The following is a 21,067-nucleotide window of genomic DNA, read 5'->3' as shown; positions in this document are numbered from 1 at the left end:
AATTATAAAAAATGTGGCAAGAATATCTGAAGTATCAAAATATGTTATGAGAATTCACCTATGTATTTCATTGAGTAGCATGCTGGGTATAAACTATAAACACAGATGGCCCCAAAGGCCAGTTAGGTTACTAATAAAGGCACATTATGTAAATATCTAGCCACAATTAAAGCTATGTTATAAAATATATGATTTGGAGGGATAAAAAATTAGGCCTAGAATGCAATTATAGGGTGGCATATGTGCTTTCAGAATGATGAGGTGACCTGTTCAAGTGCATAACAAAAATACCAGTGACCAGGCAATGAACAAACAAGGCAGTGGATCACATCAGGGTCTAGAGTAAAGAATGGAGAACATTCTTTAATAATGAAGCTATTGTTAGAAAGCTATGGGATGAATAAAAGGGTTTAATGGGATATAATTTGATTTAAATAGAAACGGATTATTGTAATAGGCAAATGACCTCTCACCTACACAAACAAATTAGACTTCTCTTTTTTGAGTTAAATACAGTAATCAATTCCATTAACACGATGTAAAGTGCTCTGCTGCTTCACAGTTGAACCAGTCCCATCTACTGTATTTTTATGCGGAAACTGCTCTCACCAGAAGTAGGACAGACCCAAACAAGTGCAATCATGAAGGGGGGGATTGTCAGATCGGAAGACTCCAACAATGAACACATGCACTCATATCGACACTCAGTCATCAGGAAACTGGTGGTCAGCCTTTCTGAGTGTAGTACACCTCCTTGCTCCATCACGTTAGGTACCACAGTCTCTGTATCATGATCTATAGCCCCTGCTCACCTTTTTATGCCATCCAGAAACAGAGACGCACTCCTTTCAACTTCAATAATGCTCAAGTCTTCCTCTGCAGAGCAGGTCTGAGATTCACCCAGAGTCTTGGTGCTGCTTGGTGTGAAGGTCTTCAACTGCAAAGCCTGCACTAAGAAACATATACAAGTGGATCAAGACAAACCACATTTCCCTGAGTGCCAGGAGACTCTTGAGACTTGAATTGGTGGTGGCTATCTTAGATTCTTCTAGCACATGTTCCTGGTGATTTCGAGTGTTTCTTGCTAGGCAATGGTGAAACTTAGTTGCTACCGCCAGAATCTTGTCACCAGGAGATAGAAATGTATCCACTCTCATCATGATTTGTCAGGACCTTGTTCTCAGGAAAGTGTTCTGGATAAACATTAAAGAGCAAGAATCAATATTTGTATCTGCAAATTTATATTGGAGTCACCCATTCATGGATTGTGAACTCTATACACCAGAATCAGGTTTTCTATTACTTTGTTTTCATAATAATGACATTGAACATGAATCACACATGGTATTAAGGAAATGCCAGTTGTGGGGAAGTGAATATATATTGTCAGAAGTTAAAGTATCATACTAGTAGACTATTCATTGTGTTACAGCTGATGAGCTATGTGTATAGCAGACCATGCAGATTACAGACTTGCTTTCTAACTCGCTGAAAGTTATAGATAGAAGTACGTGTATTACAATTCAAGTTATTCTATATTTATAAAGGTTATTTAGATCATTCAGCTCTAGTGTTATCAGCAACCACAGAGAGTGGGTTACACAGAGATTGTCACATGGTATATCAGAATCAGATGTCATAGAAGAAATTGTGAACTGTGATATCAGTGACCAAATACTGAATGATTTTTTCTTTGTACATATCATCACCTCTGTAGATCGCAAAACTCTCTTGTCCCTTTTCCCAGACCTAATCCCGATTGCCACAGATATTCTTTACATGGTAGTCAGTGGGTTCAAAGAACCATGGATACAATAGTTGCATTGCTCCTTTTGGATTTGCACTGCCATTACTGTGCCCTGAGAGCATGTTAAAAAATGCATTAGAGGTGTAACTGACGCTTGGTCCATGGCTGTCATAAAAAGACATGGCTTTGTATGCAAGACCCTTTGGCAAATATGCCCTGGATACATTCTTTCAGAAAGCAGGAGGTCTAATTCTTACAATAATTTTCACTGCCACTAAGAATGTTGGTCGATAGCCACAGTACCCAATTCAAGTCCTTTTTTCTATCAGCCTTCCTGTTCCCTCAATTTCTTACTGATATAACTCTGTTGCTGATGCTTTTGGAAACATGCCGAGATCAGAAAGACTATATTTCTTGGTAATAATGCATGTATTTTCAAGTAGTAAATGTTGGTTTAGTTAATGCCTAGCTTAATGTACAAACCATTTGTTATATTATGTTAAATCAATAAGTATGGCACAACTTATCACCCGTGAGGGTATCCAGGTGCTGGAACGGGAACGTAGGCAGGGCAGAGCTCCTAGTTGAACAGTCAGGTCTTCAGTTTCTTGCAGAAACATTACATATACAATTGTATACCAATGTATCCATCTTCTGTTTTCTTTCACATATTTTGTTGAACAAAACTTGCAACCAAACTACATAGATATCTCTTAAGTTTATGTTGTATGTAGGTTAGAATCATTTTTCACAAATGGTACAATGACATTTAGATTGAGTTAAACATCGAGAAGGTTAAACAATACTTCCATTATGTCAGAGTCATTGCGGTCCAACTCATCACGAATAGGGCAATCGTGGCATCCATATTCCGTTTCTTAACTTTGGATCCATTTACATAACCATCTTTTAAATGCTTATGTTCTGTGATGTTGAATTGGACTTACAGATACAGTGTATGATGAATTCTGTCAGGGAGATCACAATTGTAATAGGGGTATAGTTTCAATGGGGTGTACGGGATGTGACATGGCCCAAATAAATGCACATTCTTGGCTTGGTAGTTGGGTCTGGGGGTACTGAACTGAGTCTGCTACGTCGGTGTTAGGTTTTCTTGTTATGTTATATTAATCTGTAGAGTGACCTAATCACCCTGGTACTGAGCAGGTGTGTTGTCCCAGCCAAATTATTCGAAGAGCCAGGTTTTCAGCTTCTTGCAAAACTCAAGAAGCAAAGAGGAGTTTCTGATGTGTTGTGGGGGGTTGTTCCACCTTTTGGGTGTGGTGTATGAGAACAAGCAACCACCTCCTGCTCTCCTTTTGTGAATGCGGGGTGGGGGGTGCAAATGAGAGTGAGGCTGAGCGTTATTGTCTAGATGGATTGTAAAAATGCATGCAGTTGTATAGGTATATGGGCCCAATGGTGTGTAGGGCTTTGTAGATAAATGTGAGGATTTTGAACCGACTGTGTTTGAGATTGGGAAGCAAGTGAAGCTCCCTGAGGTGAGGTGAGAGGAGATGTGGGTGTAATGAGGAAGGTTGATTATGAGTCTTGCAGTGGCATTCTGAATAGTTCTAAGTCTGTTCAGGAGGTGCTTGGAGATTCTGGCGTACAATGTGTTGCCGTAGTTGAGTCTGCTTGTGATAAGTACTTGTGTGATGGTTTGTTTTGTGCCGTCATGTCGAGCTTGTCATCCACGATGATCTCCAGATTTCTGGAGTGGATGGTGGACATAGGTGTGGGTCCTAGTTCTGTCGACCACAAGTGGCGTCCCATCGGGTTTCCAAAGACTAATAATTCTGTTTTGCCGGAGTTGAGTTTCAAGCAGTTGATTCTCATCCACTTGCTAGCAAGCTCATGCAGTTAGTGAATTTGGTTCTGGTGGTGGAAGTCTTGTCTATCAGGTAGAATGAGTTGGGCGTTGTCTGCGTAGGAGATGATGGTGATGCGTTGAGATCTGATGATGTTGGCGAGCAGTGGCATTTAGATGTTGAACAGAGTTAGGCTAAGAGATGATCCCTGGGTGAATCTGCAAATTAGGTTATTGGCCTCAGACGTGAAAGATGATAGTCTGCCTCTTTGTGTTCTTCCCAAGAGGAAGAAGTAAATCCAGTTGAGAGCTGGTCTTTAGATGCCAGTCTTGTGGAGTCTTCTGAGAAGTGGGTTGTGGGAAACTGTGACAAATGCCGTAGAGTAGTTAAGCAGGATGAGGCCAGCTTTTTTCCTTGGTCTAGCATGGTCCTGATGTCGTTGGTGGCTGCGATGAGTGCCCTTTCTGTGCTGTGGTTCTTTCTGAAGCCCGATTGCATGTTGTCCAGTTGATCGTGAAGCTCAAGGTGGCTTGGGAATTAATTGTTGATGGTCTTTGCAATCACTTTTGCTGGGTATGGAAGCAGGGAAATAGGACAGAAGTGTAATACTTCACCTGTGTTTCTACAGGAACGCCACAGAACTTTAGCATAAATCCACAACTTCCCCCCCAACCACCTCCTGTGCCTATATGAAAACAAGCTACAATAGATAATCAGGGGAAGAGGGGAAACAAAACAAGGGAAGGATGGGGAGACACTCCTCTGTGATACCAGGAACTGCGAAGAGACTTCAAAACCAGGAGATTTCTGAAAACGATCCACTAGGCAAATAAAGCTGAAGGCCAGGACTGTAGAGGAGGTGTAGAGGAGGTGCAGAATGAGGACAGGTTTTAAACAATGCTGCAAATGCAAGATACATCTTTTAGGGAATGCACATTTCTAAATGTTTTCCATATGTCCCTGTCTCTATGATGCCCACCTGCAATAATTCCTGCAACTTCTTGACATTAATAACTGAAAACAACAAAATATCAGAGCAGGCGAAGTTCAGCACCAATGGAGGAAGCTATAGGTGCTCAGCAGGGTACCAGTAACTCTGTTTGGAGATTGCCATTATATAATTGCAAGGAAATACAAATAACAAAAAGGCAGTGCAGAGCGCTGAATACCGTAACCACGGATATGTAAATGCTTGTTCTTCGCCTTCACGGTTTTCTGAGAGTGCAGGATACCGACTTCACGAAGAAAACAGAAGCTAACGCCCCGACGAGGAACCAGGATGCCGACGACGCGGAAGTGAGGTGCCGCGATGTACCGGAAGTGACGAACCCAGGCCCGAGAACACTAGAACGCGAAGCGCTCTCGCTCGGGAAAGGCAGGGTTTTGACTGTTCTGCCTATCCCTGCGCATGCGCGTCCGACGGGAGTCTCTTGCCGACTGTCAGGATTGTGGGGGAAGCCTGGCAGTTTGTAGGCGTCCGACCCGACAATCATGACAAGAAGTTGGCCAGCTGGCTTGGGATGGCTGATGGTTTCTTGAGGAGGAATTGACCGCTCCTGATTTTTGAGGAGCGATTGACCGTTGACCTCCTTGTGCTTCCAATGTGCTCAGGATGTGGATGAGTGCTGTGCTGATTGATGATGTGCCAAATTTATAGATGTGGTGGAGGCATGGGTTCATTGGGACCCCAGAGTGGATGCTCTGTATGGTTGTGGCTGTTTCTTCACTTCTATTCGGTTAAGTGGTAGTCTTAATTGGTGAATGACAGGTTGACAATGAGTTTTCTTGGGTCTGGTTGGCGTGCAAAGTAGTTGTAGATGGTCACGATTATCCAGTTCAAAAAGTTGGATAGGTTGCCCCACATTTCTTGAGGGGGGTGATGTTGAAGGAGGCCTTTGGTGTGGTGAAAACTTTGATGATCAAGCTGTCTTTGCTGATGCTGAAATTCCTTTCAATGCGTTCAGCTTGTGCTCTTTTCTTGGTGTCTCTTAGTTGCTGGTGGTATTATCGGAGTGAAGCTTTGCAGGTGGTTCTGTCGGAGGCTTTGCAGGTGTCTCTCCACTTTCTCTCTAGCTGTTTGCAATGGTTTTTTGGTGTACCGCAGGTCATCTCTGTACCAGTTGGCTTGCTTGTTGAATTTTCTCTGTTTGATTGGTGTGAGGATGTCCGCGCAGTTCTTGATCCAGTAGTTGAAGTTGTCCTCATTTTACCAAGAGAAGAGGTTTAAACTTGTTAATTTTTTCCAATAGATACTAAAATATATAAATCGACTGGATTACCAAAAAAGTAGTTAATCTTCATCCACAGAAGTCCTCCTTGAATGGGTGCAAATTTACTACTTTGTATAATTCATAAATAGTGGCAGCAGTAAGGTGGAAAAGCTGCACCACTCTGAGGTTTCCAGGCATATTACCAGCAATGATATATGTGACGTTTTGGGCATGCAATATTTTTGTTTCTCATTATTTTCAAAATCCAGACTGTACGAACAGAATATTTTCTCCCTGGTAAAAATCACTTTGCAGTTGAACCTTTTTCTCCACAGGTAAAGTATATTTGTGTGGAGAAACCCGTTCCACACAATTTTAAGGTGTTCTGTTCTCCTTTACACCTTGAAAGGGGATTTCCTCTAGCACTTTGTTCAAGCATATCTCCAACAATTTCAAGGTGGTAAAGGCTCAGAAAGTAGTATAAGAATGCCCACCAACGTTCTAGCAGGTGAGCATTCACAAACTCTCAAAGCAGGTCATAGGTCATCCACCCCACATTCCTTGCATGGGTTTTATTACTGCATAATTGCTGTGATGTGCAGTTATGAGGTAGTAAATGTTATGTAAGCTTTGGTGGATAAATGAGAGGCATACATTTTCGGATATAATTTTGGATTTGTGAATTGGGCCCACAATGCCAATATATTACAGGATTAGCGCATTGTAAATATCACTTTTCTGTTTATTTTGGTAGGTAGAGTGTGACATGGGACAGCAGGAGAAAAGAGCCCAACAAACCGCCTGGAAAATGTATACATAATACTGGAAATGTTTTAATTCTAGTCCATTATTGGAATGAGGAAGCATGGAAAGACAGTCCAAAATCTTTCCAGGAGGGTTTGGGTCATCCCACCAACAAAATCTGAAACAAATTTGGAGCTTAACAATTAATTTGACAGCACAATTTTCACAAGTGCAGACTGATTAAAAAGCCTTGCATCTGATTTTTAAAAGAACTGTCACAAAATTGCACCCGCCTGTTTCCGCTCTCATATGGGTGTTGTATTCCTTGGTCATCTCACCACTCCACCCTACCATCCATCACTTTGTTAGCTGAGAAATTTGATTGCAATTAAGCTATGCCACTAAGTAAAACGTATGTCAGTTGCAGTGTGATATTTCCGATGTAATTAAAGCATTTATTAACATTATGTGTTAATATAATTTTATTGAGTTCCGGCCATTATTTCTACAGGAAACTGCATACTACCGTAGTCAGATAACTATTATTTTGCAGCACTTGAAATTGCCACATATGGTGAATACTAAGGGCCCATCCTCATACTGCATTTCCAAATGCCTGGAGCAGGAGCCCATGTGTTTCTGAAAAGCTAACACAGTGGTTGTGTGCAAGAACAAACACGCAAGTCACAATAGATATCGTAAACCCCCCCACCACAAACGAACCCTCAAATGTTAAAAGCTTAATAAGAATCACTTTGTAATTGTTAGACTAAAATATCATCCTGGGAGAACAAAGAGATGCTTCATATTTTGCGAATTCTTGCTCCTTTAGAGAAAAAAAACTTTGCTCCCAAAAAGGAGCCTACTTATTTTCTAGAGCCATGCGGTGCTCTAAGCTTTAATTCCTGGCTCCACTGTCCTTCCTTTTAGTTTGTCAACGTTCACCTCACTCAAGTGCATCTGATTTAGGTCTGCCACCTTCACCTTCAGAATTTTCAAGTAATTCAGTAGCCCTTGGCATTTAATGAGGCTACTAAGACCTTTCATGTTTTATGGGGAATATAATGATGTTGATTAATTAGCAAAGACACTATTAGGGATAATACTCCAGAATCAAGCACTGAATGAGCCAGAACAAGAATTTGTGCAGAACAGTGGGTCGAGAAAGACAATCGTGTTACATGCAAGATGGGAGGCATTCTTCAGTCATTGTGCTTGACTGCTGACGACTGAGTTCCTAGGATATCTCCTGATCTATTTTGGTGCTCTTTTTAGCTCAAGGAAGATTGAGGCCCCTGAAATTAAAGCTGGGAAATGACACTCATCATGATCCAGTGCATTTTCCTCACAGCGGATTAGCGGGTTGTAATTGAACAGAGCTCAAACCAGATCCTTACTATTTACTGGACTTAATTCTAGTTCTTGTTTGGGAGTCTAGACATTTTCTAAGTTTACTAAAATTCTTTCTCCCAATTTAAGATACTCTTTCCTGTTTGTTTTCATGCGTCTTGTGACGTTTTAGTATTTTAGGCAACAGTGGATACTGCTCAGTGTTTGCAAACTTTGCTAAATTGTTGCTCGCTCTGGATGGTTCCTCTAAGGGTACATTTCCCTCTGCCTTGCTTTGGTTCCTGTTTTCCTGCTTGGCTCTTGCCTGCAACCAAAGGTATTTTTTATTTTTTTATCTGTCACACCTTTTGTTCCTCTGGAAACTGATACTACCTACCAGTTGCCAAATTGTTATTTCGGCTCTAGTGTTACTTCTTTAATTAAACCTAGAGTTTAAACAGGCCTTATCCTGGAGCCAAGCGAAGAACAGCAATTTTAGAAATCTGAACATCAGTTTTTGACACGGGGCATGATCTGACTCTAGAGGCAGGAGCACAAATGATAATAGTCCATCTGAGACAAGTGAATTAAATGTGCTGAGAGGTAATGTTGTTGTCTTGTGACGTTCATCATAAAAAATAGATAGCTAATTATTAGCTAAATTACTGTTATCAAATAATAACACTATAAAAAGAAACTATAACAACAGCACTCAACAATAATTTTTGAATGTAGTACACAAGCCACAATATAGGCAAAGACGTTTGCCACTTCTGGTGCAGACACCAACTTGGAGCTGAATGACGCCACCTACTGGCACCCACTGGTTGAAGACAAATGGTATGAGGAACTGGTGGATGCCAGTGGTTTGGACACCTCACCAGACACTAGCCTAATCTCCTCCAAGTGTGGCTTTTGAGGAAGGGCCCACTTTTGCAATGGTGGTTCACAGGGAGGCTGAGGTCCTGGGCCTTCAGCAGCCCATGGTGGTAGTCAAAATGAATGTTTTGGCAGAGGTGTTTCAACTGGAATCACTCCCTCAGAACCTCTTCTCCTTTGATGAAGCCCTCACTGATCACTTGCTAGGTGCCTGAGCCCACCACCCTACAGAGCCTGGATGGCCAGGCCTCCACCTCCAAGGTTAACCCTGGCGCTTTCCATACCACTCCACCGGATAGGGAATCCATGAGGCCGGACACCTTCATCAAGAGGGTGTTATCTTCCGCCAGGTTAGCACTGTGGACAGTAAACACTGCATGCCTTTTTGACTGATACAGCCCCACAGTTTGGGATTCAGTTGCACAAGTGCTGCTCGTGGTCTCAGGGAAGGCCCAAGTCATACTGTCACAGGCTATTGCAGATGGCAGAGACACAGCAAAGTTAACTATTCGCTGTGGACTGAATATGACCAACTCGCTAGGCATAGCGATTGAGTCGTCAGTGGCACTCATGGCACCACTGCTGGTTGAGGTTCACTGGCTTTTTGGGTGATGTCCAGGCATCACTTAAGGACAAACTCTTCAATGGCACCTGCCTCTTTGGCGAGAACGCAGACTCAGCGCTGGGTCTCTTTAAAAGACAGCTGGGCTACTGCCAGGAACACGGGCCTTTCCATGTCCCCATGCCAACTCCATTCTGCCTTCCGCAGCTACAGTAGGGCTTACCAGCAGCGTCCATTCCCGCCCAGTCACCATGACCAACAGGCTCCCCCAGTCCTTTTGTGGCCTGTTCCCAAAAGCCCAGTGGGACAACCAGTCAGAGGTCAACCCAGTCCAACACCCCACTTGCCCCCTTCCTCGTATCCGCATCCTCCAAACTCTTTAGTGAGCCCTTGTACGATCACTGCCACACAGTTGGCAGCAGGATCTGCCATCACCTAGCCCACTGGCAGTCCATAAAATCTGAAAAAAGAATACTTTATATCATTCAACGGAGTTACTCCATGCCCTTTTGGAAGCTGCCACCCATGCCACCATCATTTGACCGGCTGACAGATGGCCACCTCTCTCTGCTACATTAGGAAGTACAGGCTATTTTGGCCAAAGGAGCCATCAAGAGTGTGCTGGCAGCAGAAGTCGGTTGTGGTTGCTATTCCTGCTACTTTCTGGTGCTCAAAAATCAAAGCAGCCTCCACCCTATTCTACACCTGTGCGCTTTCAATTTCTTCCTGAAGGAGAAATTCAAGATGCCCACATAAATCTGTTGCATAGTCCATGTGTTTGCCAGTCTCAGGAGGTGTGGGCATGTAGCACTCGCAGGTTGTGAGTGTGGCTGCTCATGGCATTTGTGTGGTGTCTGAGGAGTCTAACGTCAGCAAGTAGTCCCTCAGTTGCTGCCAGATATCCCTAGGTCTGGAAGAGGGTGGCTGTACGTACGCGTACAGCTTGCTATTGGTACCACAGTAGATTAGGCTCTTAATCCATGCCTCTATTTTAGGTAAGTGTTTGCTCTCCCAATGTGTGGCTATCTCCAGTTTGGCGAGGAGTATTGCTAAAGCATCAAAGTGGTGCAGGGGTTTGAGTATGTCCTGTACGTAGCCCAAAAATGCCATTAGAGGGGTAGGTTCGACGGAGGTGTGTATCATAAGGGCAATCTTATTGAAGACTTCTCTCCCATATGATGCAATTTTATCACATGTCCACATCATGTGGCAATAGACTGCTGTCGGCCACGAGCATTATCAGCTTGCTATGCCTTCCTTTGGCTCGACAGGTGCCCCTTGGTGGTTGCAGCACATTTACGGAGGTAAGGGTTCCAGCCTTCTCCTAGCTTGACGACCGGCTGTTGAAGGTGGGCTTGCCCGAACTAGCCGTCTCCCATTTCCAGACTATGAAGGACCGGCTGCATTTGCTGGGGTTCACTTTAAAAGTGCCGAAGTCACACTCAACTACCTCTCTGACACTACCTTTCATTGGAGCTGTGCTGGATACAGTGCAGTTTCTGGCCTATCCTCCGGAACAGTGAGTCCAAGATATAAGGGCTATGATTCCAATGTTTGAGCCTCTATCCTGGATTTCAGTGAGGCTGACTATGAGGCTTTTGGGCCTCATGGCCTCCTGCATCCTTTAAGTGACACATGCTTGTTGGCATATGCAGGCTCCGCAGTGGGACCCAAAGTCCCAGGGGGCACAGCATCGGGGCAATCCATTCAACCTAGTCCAGATCTTGGAGGGATCTGTAAAAGACCTGCAGTGGTGGCTGACGGACTGCGATTGGGTCAGCAGGAGACCCCTTTCCCGAACCAGAGCTGACTGTAGTGACAGATGCGTCACTCCTGGGCTGGGACGGCCATCTGGGAGAAGTGGAGATCAGAGAACTCTGGTCTTCGACTGAGTCTCAGCTCCACATCAACTTGCTGGAGCGGAGAACGATCCGACCGGCACTGAAGAACAAGTTACTTACCTTCGGTAACGCTTTTTCTGGTGGATACAGTATCTGCCTGTGGATTCCTCACCTTGTGAATATCCCATGCGCCAGCAACATTCGGAAGCTTTTGTAGCAGTCCACGCCGATGAGGTCGAAGACGACGTCACAGAGACACGGCTCCGCTCCCGACTCCGCTGACATCACCGGCTCCATAAGAAGACCTCGTCAGCGTGATGACGTCAGTTCCGCCCTTTTTTCGTGCCTTCGAGGCACACGGACGGACTGACCGCAATATATACACAGTATACACAGTACATAATATACAATTGCAACACACACAGTGTGGAGAAAAGACAGAAAGGCAAAAGAGATAACACACTGCCTTTGATAGTAACAAATACATTTTGAAACACCATCATATACTTAAGGTATACAAGGGTGGACAACAGGGAGGCGGGTGGGTCAGTGAGGAATCCACAGGCAGACACTGTATCCACCAGAAAAAGCGTTACTGAAGGCAAGTGACTTGTTCTTCTGATGGATACATCTGCCAGTGGATTCCTCACCTTGTGAATAGATTCCCACAGCAGTCCCACTCCCGGAGGAGGGTGTCCACCCTTCTATACCCAAAAGTCCTGAAGGACGGAACGAGCAAAGAGTCCGTCCCTCCTCACCTCAGTGTCTAAGCAATAATGTTTTGCGAAAGTGTGGAGGGAGGCCCAGGTTGCCGCCCTACAAATGTCCTCCACAGGAACACCCCTAGACAAAGCAGAAGTGGAAGACTTAGCTCTAGTGGAATGGGCCCTTAAACCCTCTGAAGGTTCCTTACCAGCCAAAGAGTAGCATATCTTGATGCACAAGACAATCCATCTGGAAAGGGTGCGCTTGTGCACCGCTCTGCCTTTCCTGCAGCCAACAAAGCACACGAAGAGCTGGTCATCAACTCTGATGTCCTGTCCAGGTAGAAGCTCACCGCCCTCTTAGGGTCCAAGCGGTGAAGTCTCTCCTCCTCCTTGGAAGGGTGAGGGGGAGGATAGAAGGTAGGAAGGGTAATGGACTGCCCCAGATGGAAGGGAGTTACCACCTTAGGCAAAAATGCAGCCCTGGTCCTGAGTACCATTCTTTCAGCATGAATGGTCAAAAACGGGGGTTTTGAACTTAGAGCTTGAAGCTCACTTACCTTCCTTGCCGAGGTGATTGCAATGAGAAAACCCGTCTTAAAAGACAACAGTCTCAAAGGACACTTGTGTAAGGGCTCGAAGCTAGAACCCATAAGATAAGTCAAGACAAGGTTTAAGTCCCATTGAGGCACAATAAAGGGAGTAGGAGGAAACCTGTTTGTAAGGCCCTTTAGAAATCGTAGAACAATATGTGATTTGAACAATGACGGCAAGCAAAGGAAAGCCGACAAAGCTGATAAATATCCCTTAACAGTAGCCACAGCAAATCCTTGCTGAGCAAGAGAAAGGGCAAACTGCAGAATGTCAGATAAACGAGCCCTCAAAGAATCAATTGACTTCTCTCCACACCAGAGTACAAATTTAGACCACCTATAAGAATAGATAGATTTGGTGGAATGACGTCTGGCAGACAAAATCACATCTACCACATCAGGTGGGAGAGAAAAAGAATTCAGGTTGCCCCGTTCAATCTCCAGGCATGAAGGTGTAAGCTCTGGAGGTGGGGGTGTAGAACCTGCCCCTCCGATTGCGAGAGGAGGTCTGCCCTCAGAGGGAGACGGAGCGGAGGGCACGAGGAGAGGTGGTGAAGATGTGTGTACTACACCCTTCTTGGCCAATCCGGGGCGATCAATATGACTTGGGCCCGGTCTTGGCGAATCTTCCTCAGAACCCGAGGAATCAAGGGTATGGGAGTAAACGTGTAAAGGAGTCGTGAGCCCCAACTCAACTGAAACGGGTCCCCCACCGCCCCCTGCATCGGAAACTGGAGACTGCAGAATGACGGGCAGTGAGCGTTCTCGCGGGTGGCGAATAGATCTATCCGAGGAGTTCCCCAAGTCCGAAAAACGTGACAAACCACCTCCGGATGGAGCCTCCACTCGCGGTCGGCGGAGAACTGCCGACTGAGACTGTCCGCACGTACGTTCAACAACCCGGCCAGATGATTTGCCATCAGACAAATCTGATGGTCCTGAGCCCAGGACCAAAGACGTAAGGCCTCTCTGCATAGACAAAGAGACCCCACTCCTCCCTGCTTGTTGACATACCACATCGCAGTAGTGTTGTCCGTCAGGATTTGAACAGACTGACCGCGAAGGGAAGAGAGGAAGGCCTTGAGTGCCAAACGAATCGCCCGCAATTCCAGAAGGTTGATGTGAAGCAACCTTTCCTCTGGAGACCAAAGACCTTTGATCTCCAGATCCCCCAGATGTGCACCCCACCCAAAAGTGGATGCATCCGTTATCACTGTGGCCACCGATGGAGGTAGATGGGAGGGCTTTCCTAGAGACAGATTGCCCTCCACGCTCCACCAAGACAGATCCGCTGCAGCTTCTCTGGAGATCCTCACAGACTCCCTGAGATCTCCCTTGTGCTGATACCACTGCCTGCGGAGGCACCACTGGAGCGCCCTCATGTGCCAGCGTGCATGGTTGACCAACAGAATGCAGGAAGCAAACAGACCGAGCAGGCAAAGGACCTTCAGGACTGGAACGACCGCTCTATTGCAAAATAAAGGAATCATTTCTTGTATGTCGAGAATCCTTTGAGGAGGAGGGAATGCTCGACACACAGTAGTGTCCAGTACCGCACCTATGAACAGGTTACGCTGAGAGGGTACAAGGTGAGATTTGGGCACGTTTATCGAGAAGCCCAATTTGAACAACAGCTGAGTTGTATCCTGCAGATGATGTAGCACCTTCTCTGGCGATTCCGCTTTGATCAGCCAGTCGTCCAGATAGGGGAAAACGGAAATCCCCGACCTTCTGAGATGGGCTGCCACCACTGCCATCACATTCGTGAAGACTCAGGGTGCAGTAGTAAGACCAAACGGAAGGACCGCAAACTGATAATGTTGCAATCCTACCGTAAACCGGAGATACTTCCTGTGCGACTTCAGGATGGGGATGTGGAAATACGCATCCTGCAAGTCGATCGACACCATCCAGTCCTCCTGATTCAGCGCTTGAAGAACCTGCGCAAGGGTGAGCATCTTGAACTTCTCTTGCTTCAGATAAAGATTCAAGATCCTGAGGTCCAATATCAGATGCAATCTGCCGTCCTTTTTCGGAATCAGGAAATACCGGGAGTAGCATCCCTGACCCCTCTTCTGCTCTGGAACCACCTCTATCGCACCTTTCTGTAGTAACTTCAGGACTTCCTCCTGTAGGAGAAGACGGTGGTTCTCTGAGCAAGCCCCTTGACAAAGAGGGTAATTTGGAGGGAATTCCCGAAAGGGAAGGGCGTACCCATTTTCTACAAGATCTAGAACCCAAAGATCTGTAGTAACAGATTCCCAATCTTGTAGAAAATGGGTAAGCCGGCCCCCCACAGGACCAGCATGATCCAGAATGGCGGATCTAGGGCTGCTTTGCGGTGGTGGGAGGGGCTGAGGAAGAGGAAGAGGAGGAGAGCTGACGGCCACGTGTGCGACCCCTGATTCTGCCTCTGTATCCCTTATACAGAGAGCCTTGCTGCTGTTGCTGCTGTTGGGTCTGCCTGTAGGAACGAAAGGTTGCCCTTCCGAAACCCCTGTATCTCTTAAACGATCCCCTTGACTGGGATTGAAGGCCCAACGACTTAGACATAGCCTTGCTCTCCTTAAAACGTTCAAGAGCAGCATCTGCCTTTTTGCCAAATAAACCAGAGCCATCAAATGGCAAGTCCAACAGTGTCGACTGTACATCCGGGGAAAACTCAGAAGACTTCAGCCACGCACCCCTCCTAGTGGCAACAGAAGACCCCATGACCCTTGCCACTGAATCCGCTGTGTCCAGCCCACTTTGTATCACCTGGCGTGCTGCTGCCTGGGCATCAGTCAAGATCTCATTAAAACCAACCCTATCCTCCTCAGATAGTTTTGGTGCCAGTTTCTTCGCAGAGTCCATGAGCGCATGAATATAGCGTCCCAAAGGGCAAGTGGCATTTGTTGATTTTAGTGCCATGCTGGCCGATGAAAAGACCTTTTTGGCCGACTGGTCCAGCTTTTTAGCCTCTCTGTCCCCCGGAACCTGAGGAAAAGCACCCTTGGATTTTCCTGAACAAGCAGCCTGAACCACCAGGCTCTCAGGCGACGGATGCGATGTCAAGAACTCAGGGTCCCCTGGAGCTGCCCTATACCTCCTAGCAACCGTCTTAGAGACTGCGGGAGCAGAAGAAGGCTTACGCCACACCTCCAACACAGGGTCAATAATGGCGTCATTAAAAGGCAACAACGGCTCTGAAACTGTAGTAGGAGAATGCAATACTTCAGTCAGAATATTTGATTTGAATTCAGTAGTAGGCAACTGAAGATCTAACAGTTCTGTAGCCTTCCTGATGACTGCATGATATGGAGCCACATCCTTCGAGGGTTCATCGGAAGGTGGAGTAATTTCCCACTCTGGAGACAAATCCAATCCACTAGCCTCTATAAGCTCCTCAAAAACTTTGTCAGACTCCACCAGCTCACCTTCTTCTGCTTCTTCCAAAAGGTACCTTCGCTCATCAAGCACCCTTTGAGCTTCCCTCCTGGAACGAATTCGCACCAACGGCGTCGGCGGCGCCGTGTTAGAATCCGACGGCGCCGGTGTCGAACGTGGATCCACAGGAGCAGCCGGCATCGAACGAGGTCGAGCCGGCGCCGGTGAAGAAGGGAGCGGCGTCGATGTCCTCGGCGCCGGTAGATGCCAAGACGGCATCTACCGGCGAAAAAATGGCATGCAGATGAAAAAATGGCATGAAAGGGGCCTGTGGATATACTTGAGGCACCCCCATCATTGAAGGCCATTGGACCCATCGGACCCGAAGGTGCACCAGTGGAGTACATGGCTTTCGAAAATACCCCGTACATAGCATTTAAATAATGCGAGGGGTCCTGACCTGGTCCAGGGAACGCAGGGTACTGATCAGGCATCACCGGACTCGGGCCAACCAGCGCAGACGGTGGAATTAGAGGCGTCACAGGCTCACCCGGTGCTTGAAGCTCCTCCACCGGAGACGGAGCTGGAGACGAACCCGGGGCCGGAGATGGAACTGGCGTCGGAGATGGAACCGGAGCCGGGGATGTAGCCTGAGCCGGTGAAGCCACTGGAGAAGAAGGACCAGCAGGCAAATCTGGAACGGGTGATGGAGACACAGTGTCCTTACGGCGTCGAGCAGGCAACTTCGACTTCGGAGCCGAACTCTTGTCAGAGAAGAATGTCTCCTCTTCTTTTTGTGCTTCTTGGATCTTGAAGCATGCCCTGAAGTCGACTTCGACGCCGATCTCGATCGCGACCTCGTTCTCGACTTCCTTCTTCCTCTCTTCTCCTTTTTCATCCTTGCGATGAAGAGTTTCGCCTCCCTTTCCTTGAGAGCCTTGGAGCTCATCTTGCGACAGCAAGAGCAACCATCCATATCATGATCAGATGATAAACACCATACACAGTCGTCATGTGGATCCGTGACCGACATATGTTTCCCACATTCACGACATGGCTTGAAGCCCGATTTCTTTGTCGACATTTTTTCGAAAAAAGGAACAGAGAAATCCAGTAGAAATACAAAGTAACAGTGAAGCTACAGATAAGAGGTTCCCGAAATCCGTTGGCGTCGACGGCACGGAAAAAAGGGAACTGACGTCATCACGCCGACGAGGTCTTCTTATGGAGCCGGTGACGTCAGCGGAGTCGCGAGCGGAGGCGTGTCTCTGTGACGTCGTCTTTGACCTCATCGGCGTGGACTGCTACAAAAGTTTCCGAATGTTGCTGGCGCAGGGGATATTCACAAGGTGAGGAATCCACTGGCAGATGTATCCATCAGAAAGCCTTTCTTCATTCTACCAAGTGAAGGCTCATTCAGGTGTTCAGGGACAAGACCAACATTGCAACAAATAGGGTGGGGTGAGGTTGTAGACCCTATGTCAAGAAGCCTTTCGTCTCTGGACATAGCTGGAACATCAGGGCACTTCCCTAGTGGTTTAACATCTGGCGGGCTCCCTGAACGCCAGAGCAGACAAACTCAGCCGTCAATGCCTAGTGGATCACAAATGGCACCTTCATCCAGAAGTGGTGTAAGGTCTCTTCATGGATTGGGGAGAACCGTTGTTAGATCTATTCGCCACTGCCGAGAATGTGCAATGTCAGCATGTCTGCGTGCTGAAGTTTCTAAGGCGATTCCCACTGAGACGCTTTTTGTCTCAAGTGGAGCTCAGGCCTCCTATACATCTTTCCATTTATACCACTTCTGTGGCACTGTATTGGGCACTCCTGAGCATAAGCTTTGGTCCTTTGATCAAGCAGCCTCTTTGGGAGGATCTACTGTTGCAGCAGCAGGGTAGGGTCCTGCACCCGAACCTGTGCACGCTCCACCTTCATGCTTGGAGATTGAGCAGCAGCAGTTGACAGATTTTGACCTTCCTCCTGAAGTCTGTGATGTAATTTTGGCAGCAAGGATTCCTCAACCAAAACAGTATATGCCTACTGTTGGGACAATTGTCTGGCTTGGTGTGCTTCCCCAGATGTTGATCACCTTTCTGTACCCTTGTCCCAGGTTTTATTGTTATCTCTTTGCCCCAGCAAGGCTTTGCTCTAGGCACTGTTAAAGGACAAAATGGCCCAAGGGCCTGCGCGGTTCTTTTAGGTGCCTCTGTCTTGAAACCAACTGGTTGCAGTTGTTTTTTCTGGTGACAGGGCACCCATAGAGACTGCAGGCATAGGCAGTGGGTCATGGTAATAGTGGTAGCCACTGATTTCTTTTCATTTCTTTCCGAGGTATATTTTGCACCTAATAAACAGCAAAATAATAAATTTCAGGTGCACCCAGTGTCAGAGGTTCTAACAGCAATTTCTCGTGAACCCTAACGGTTAGAATAATAACTGAAAGTGTTGAGGATTCAGAAAAACCTGAAACTGGAACCCGCGTCTGGGATATAAAGTCAAATTGTCTCATGGTCCCTTTCATGTTTAGAAAAGGTAAATAGGGGCAACTTATGGGTCCAAAATTGCTTGTGGATGACATAGGCTTACATTTTTCAACTCCTAAAGACAACGGAGCAACCCTTCGATCAGCATTTACTTCTTGCTTTTCCTGGATAGCTAGGGCTAGGGTGACTTCATGGCTCCAGGGCAGTCTGGTGTTCAGGTCACTCTTCCTGGCAGATGCTATAAAGCCTCTCTTGCAGTTGGCTAGGTCAAGCTTTAAGGTGATTCCACAGAACTTCACAGAGGAGGGACAATGGCAATCAATCAGAGGTTTCACTCCAGACCCGTATTATAGATAGTGCTCACTGTCATTATTTACATCATAGTGCACCTTTAAACAGGTGCGCCGGTGCAAACAGGGACAATGTGCCCTTTAATGATGAATGAGCAGCCTTTAAGTCAGATGCAAATTTGTCGTGCCCTAGAAGCAGCGCATTCAATGGAATGCAGAGCTTCAAAACTGCTATGTGTTTCTCTGAACTTTAAAGAGGGGTCAGAGATTTCACTGAAGGCGGGTACAGTGAAAAACACATGAGGAAATGCCCTCTAAAGATAGAGCAGAAACTACATGTGTGCCAGCACTATCAGTATTACAGAAGGGGATGCATAAGCATCTGTCGCTCCTTCTGTAATACCATAGTGCCCCCGCAGCACAAAAAGCAGGCCCACAAGCCCCCTGCAAGGCACAAGGTGTAACACAGCCCCTGGCTGTCTTCCTCGTTGACATGGGTGTGTGTAAGGCTTTTTGATGTCTTTTTGAAGAACATGAACCCCACAACACTTGCACTCGCTCTGATTTCGGTCAGAAGCGAGAGGCTGCGTAAATTGCTTACTAATTTTAATGCTGATAATATTCTTGCTGCTAAAAACTGTTTATTTAAATGTTTAAAAAGCCACAGAACCTTTACGAATCGAATTGATTTGTTTGGTGGGGGACTGTGAATCGGGTGCTGGGTGTTTTACGTGGGAATTCTTTTTTTCCCTCTCCTTGAGGTCAGCGGTCCAGCTTTTTCGGACGCTGACGGGGACACGCACTTCCGCTTCCTCATTCTTATAGCCAGCTGATGACGTGGCCGCGCAGCGGACGCGCGCCGCGGGCGTGCATAAGGCAAGCCCGTCTGCACCCGTCCGCGCCAGGACGGGACTAGGGGCTAGAACCCCTGGTCATTCTGTTGTTAATGATTATCGCTATAATAGGGAGCAGTTGTTTAGATTTCAAATCGATATGAGGAATAAGTGTGCGCATACTTTGCTGTTAGAAGAGGGAACTACCTCTTGCCCTTTCTGTGATTTTAATTGTAGCTCTTTGCACACAATTCCCCTTGGGGGAACGGATGAGGGTAAGGGTAAATCTTTATCTTTGCTACTTCTCAATTGTCGATCCCTCTCTAAACACTCTAGTGAAATTTATTTACTTCTAGAAGAGAGGAGCCCAGATGACGGAGACGTGGACCAGTAGGGAGTCTGATGCCGATGTGGTTCAGGCTCTTCCCGCTAATTATGTTATCCTTAGGCAAGATCGGGTCAATGGCCGTGGTGGGGGGATTGCTATCATATATAAAAACATTTATAGTTGTAGATCTACTATGAGTTCCTTAGCTGACTGAGAGCCTCTCTTTTGATACAAGTCTTTCACCTACCTGCACTTTCTCTGGGATTCTCATATATCGCCCCCCAGGAGCATGTGCTAATTTTTTAAATAATCTCCTGGATATAGCTATCAATGGGGCGAGTCTTTCATCCAATTTTTCGATTTTGGGTGATTTGAATATGCATTTTAATGAACCTGACTCATCTTTCTCTCAAGACCTTATTGAAGGGTTGGGAACATTTCAATTTAAACAAATTGTGTGTGGACCTACCCATAAATTAGGCCATCTACTTGATCCTTTATTTACTAATCTTACCAATATTGTTTTTGTTGAGGCCATTTTGGTACCATGGTCTGATCATTTTTTATTATCATTTATTTGGACCCCTCAAGATTTGATACAACCGTGTGTTACGGCTAAGAAGTTTGGCCGCATATGGTCAAAACTGTCTGTTGAAAACTGGGTAACCAATCTTAAAAATTCTACTCCTCTTCCTCACTCAAATCCTACGGTTGCTAATGCAAATCTTAACAACTGGTTAGAGTCCTCTTTGGACTCTGTCCTTCCTAAGAAAGAATTATGCCATCGAATTGGCCCCAATAAAAAGCGTGGTATTCCCAGGAACTTAGACAGCTTAAGCAATCCTGTAAACGTTTGGAAAGGAAATGGAGGAAGGATTTTTCAGAGACTGGGAAGAGCAAGTATAAAGAATCACTTAAACTGTATAAGAACAAAATAAAAAGTGTTCAAGCCACCTACTATCATGGAAAAATTGCCTCTGCATCCAACTCCCCCAGGGAAATTTTTAAAATTATGAAGTCCCTCCTTTCCCTTCCCAGTCCTCTTATTGACTCTAGGGATGCTCAAAAGCGTTGTGAGGAAATAGCAGATTTCTTCTCAGCAAAAATTTATAACATCTACTCTACGTTTCGGCAAACTACTGTGGATACCAGTACTCCATCGCCTATTTATCAGGTTATGCTGGAGGAATTTGCTCCGCTGACTCTTTCGGCACTGCAGAAGCTTCTGCGGGAGCTCAAATCAGGGTCTCCGGACGATCCCACTCCGCCGTCCATCCTTAACTTGGCTTTGGAGACGGTTTCGCCTGTTATTTTGCATGTAGTAAATTCCTCCCTTATAACTGGACA

At 46.1% G+C, this 21,067-nt stretch overlaps 1 long non-coding RNA gene across 1 annotated transcript in view; it reads right to left on the bottom strand.

The window, feature by feature from the left end:
- Positions 1-339: 339 nt before the first annotated feature.
- Positions 340-21,067, bottom strand: part of LOC146867476 (uncharacterized) — a 77,371-nt gene continuing 56,643 nt past the window's right edge. The window contains exon 3 of the long non-coding RNA XR_014961774.1: positions 340-1,193. This is a non-coding gene — a long non-coding RNA (uncharacterized LOC146867476). The remainder of the gene's footprint in view (positions 1,194-21,067) is intronic.

Source organism: Triturus cristatus, chromosome 1_2 (genome assembly GCF_964204655.1).
Source record: "Triturus cristatus chromosome 1_2, aTriCri1.1, whole genome shotgun sequence".
Lineage (NCBI taxonomy): Eukaryota > Metazoa > Chordata > Amphibia > Caudata > Salamandridae > Triturus > Triturus cristatus.
Note: the sequence above shows the minus strand (reverse complement) of the source record. Positions and strands in the feature narration are given on the sequence as shown.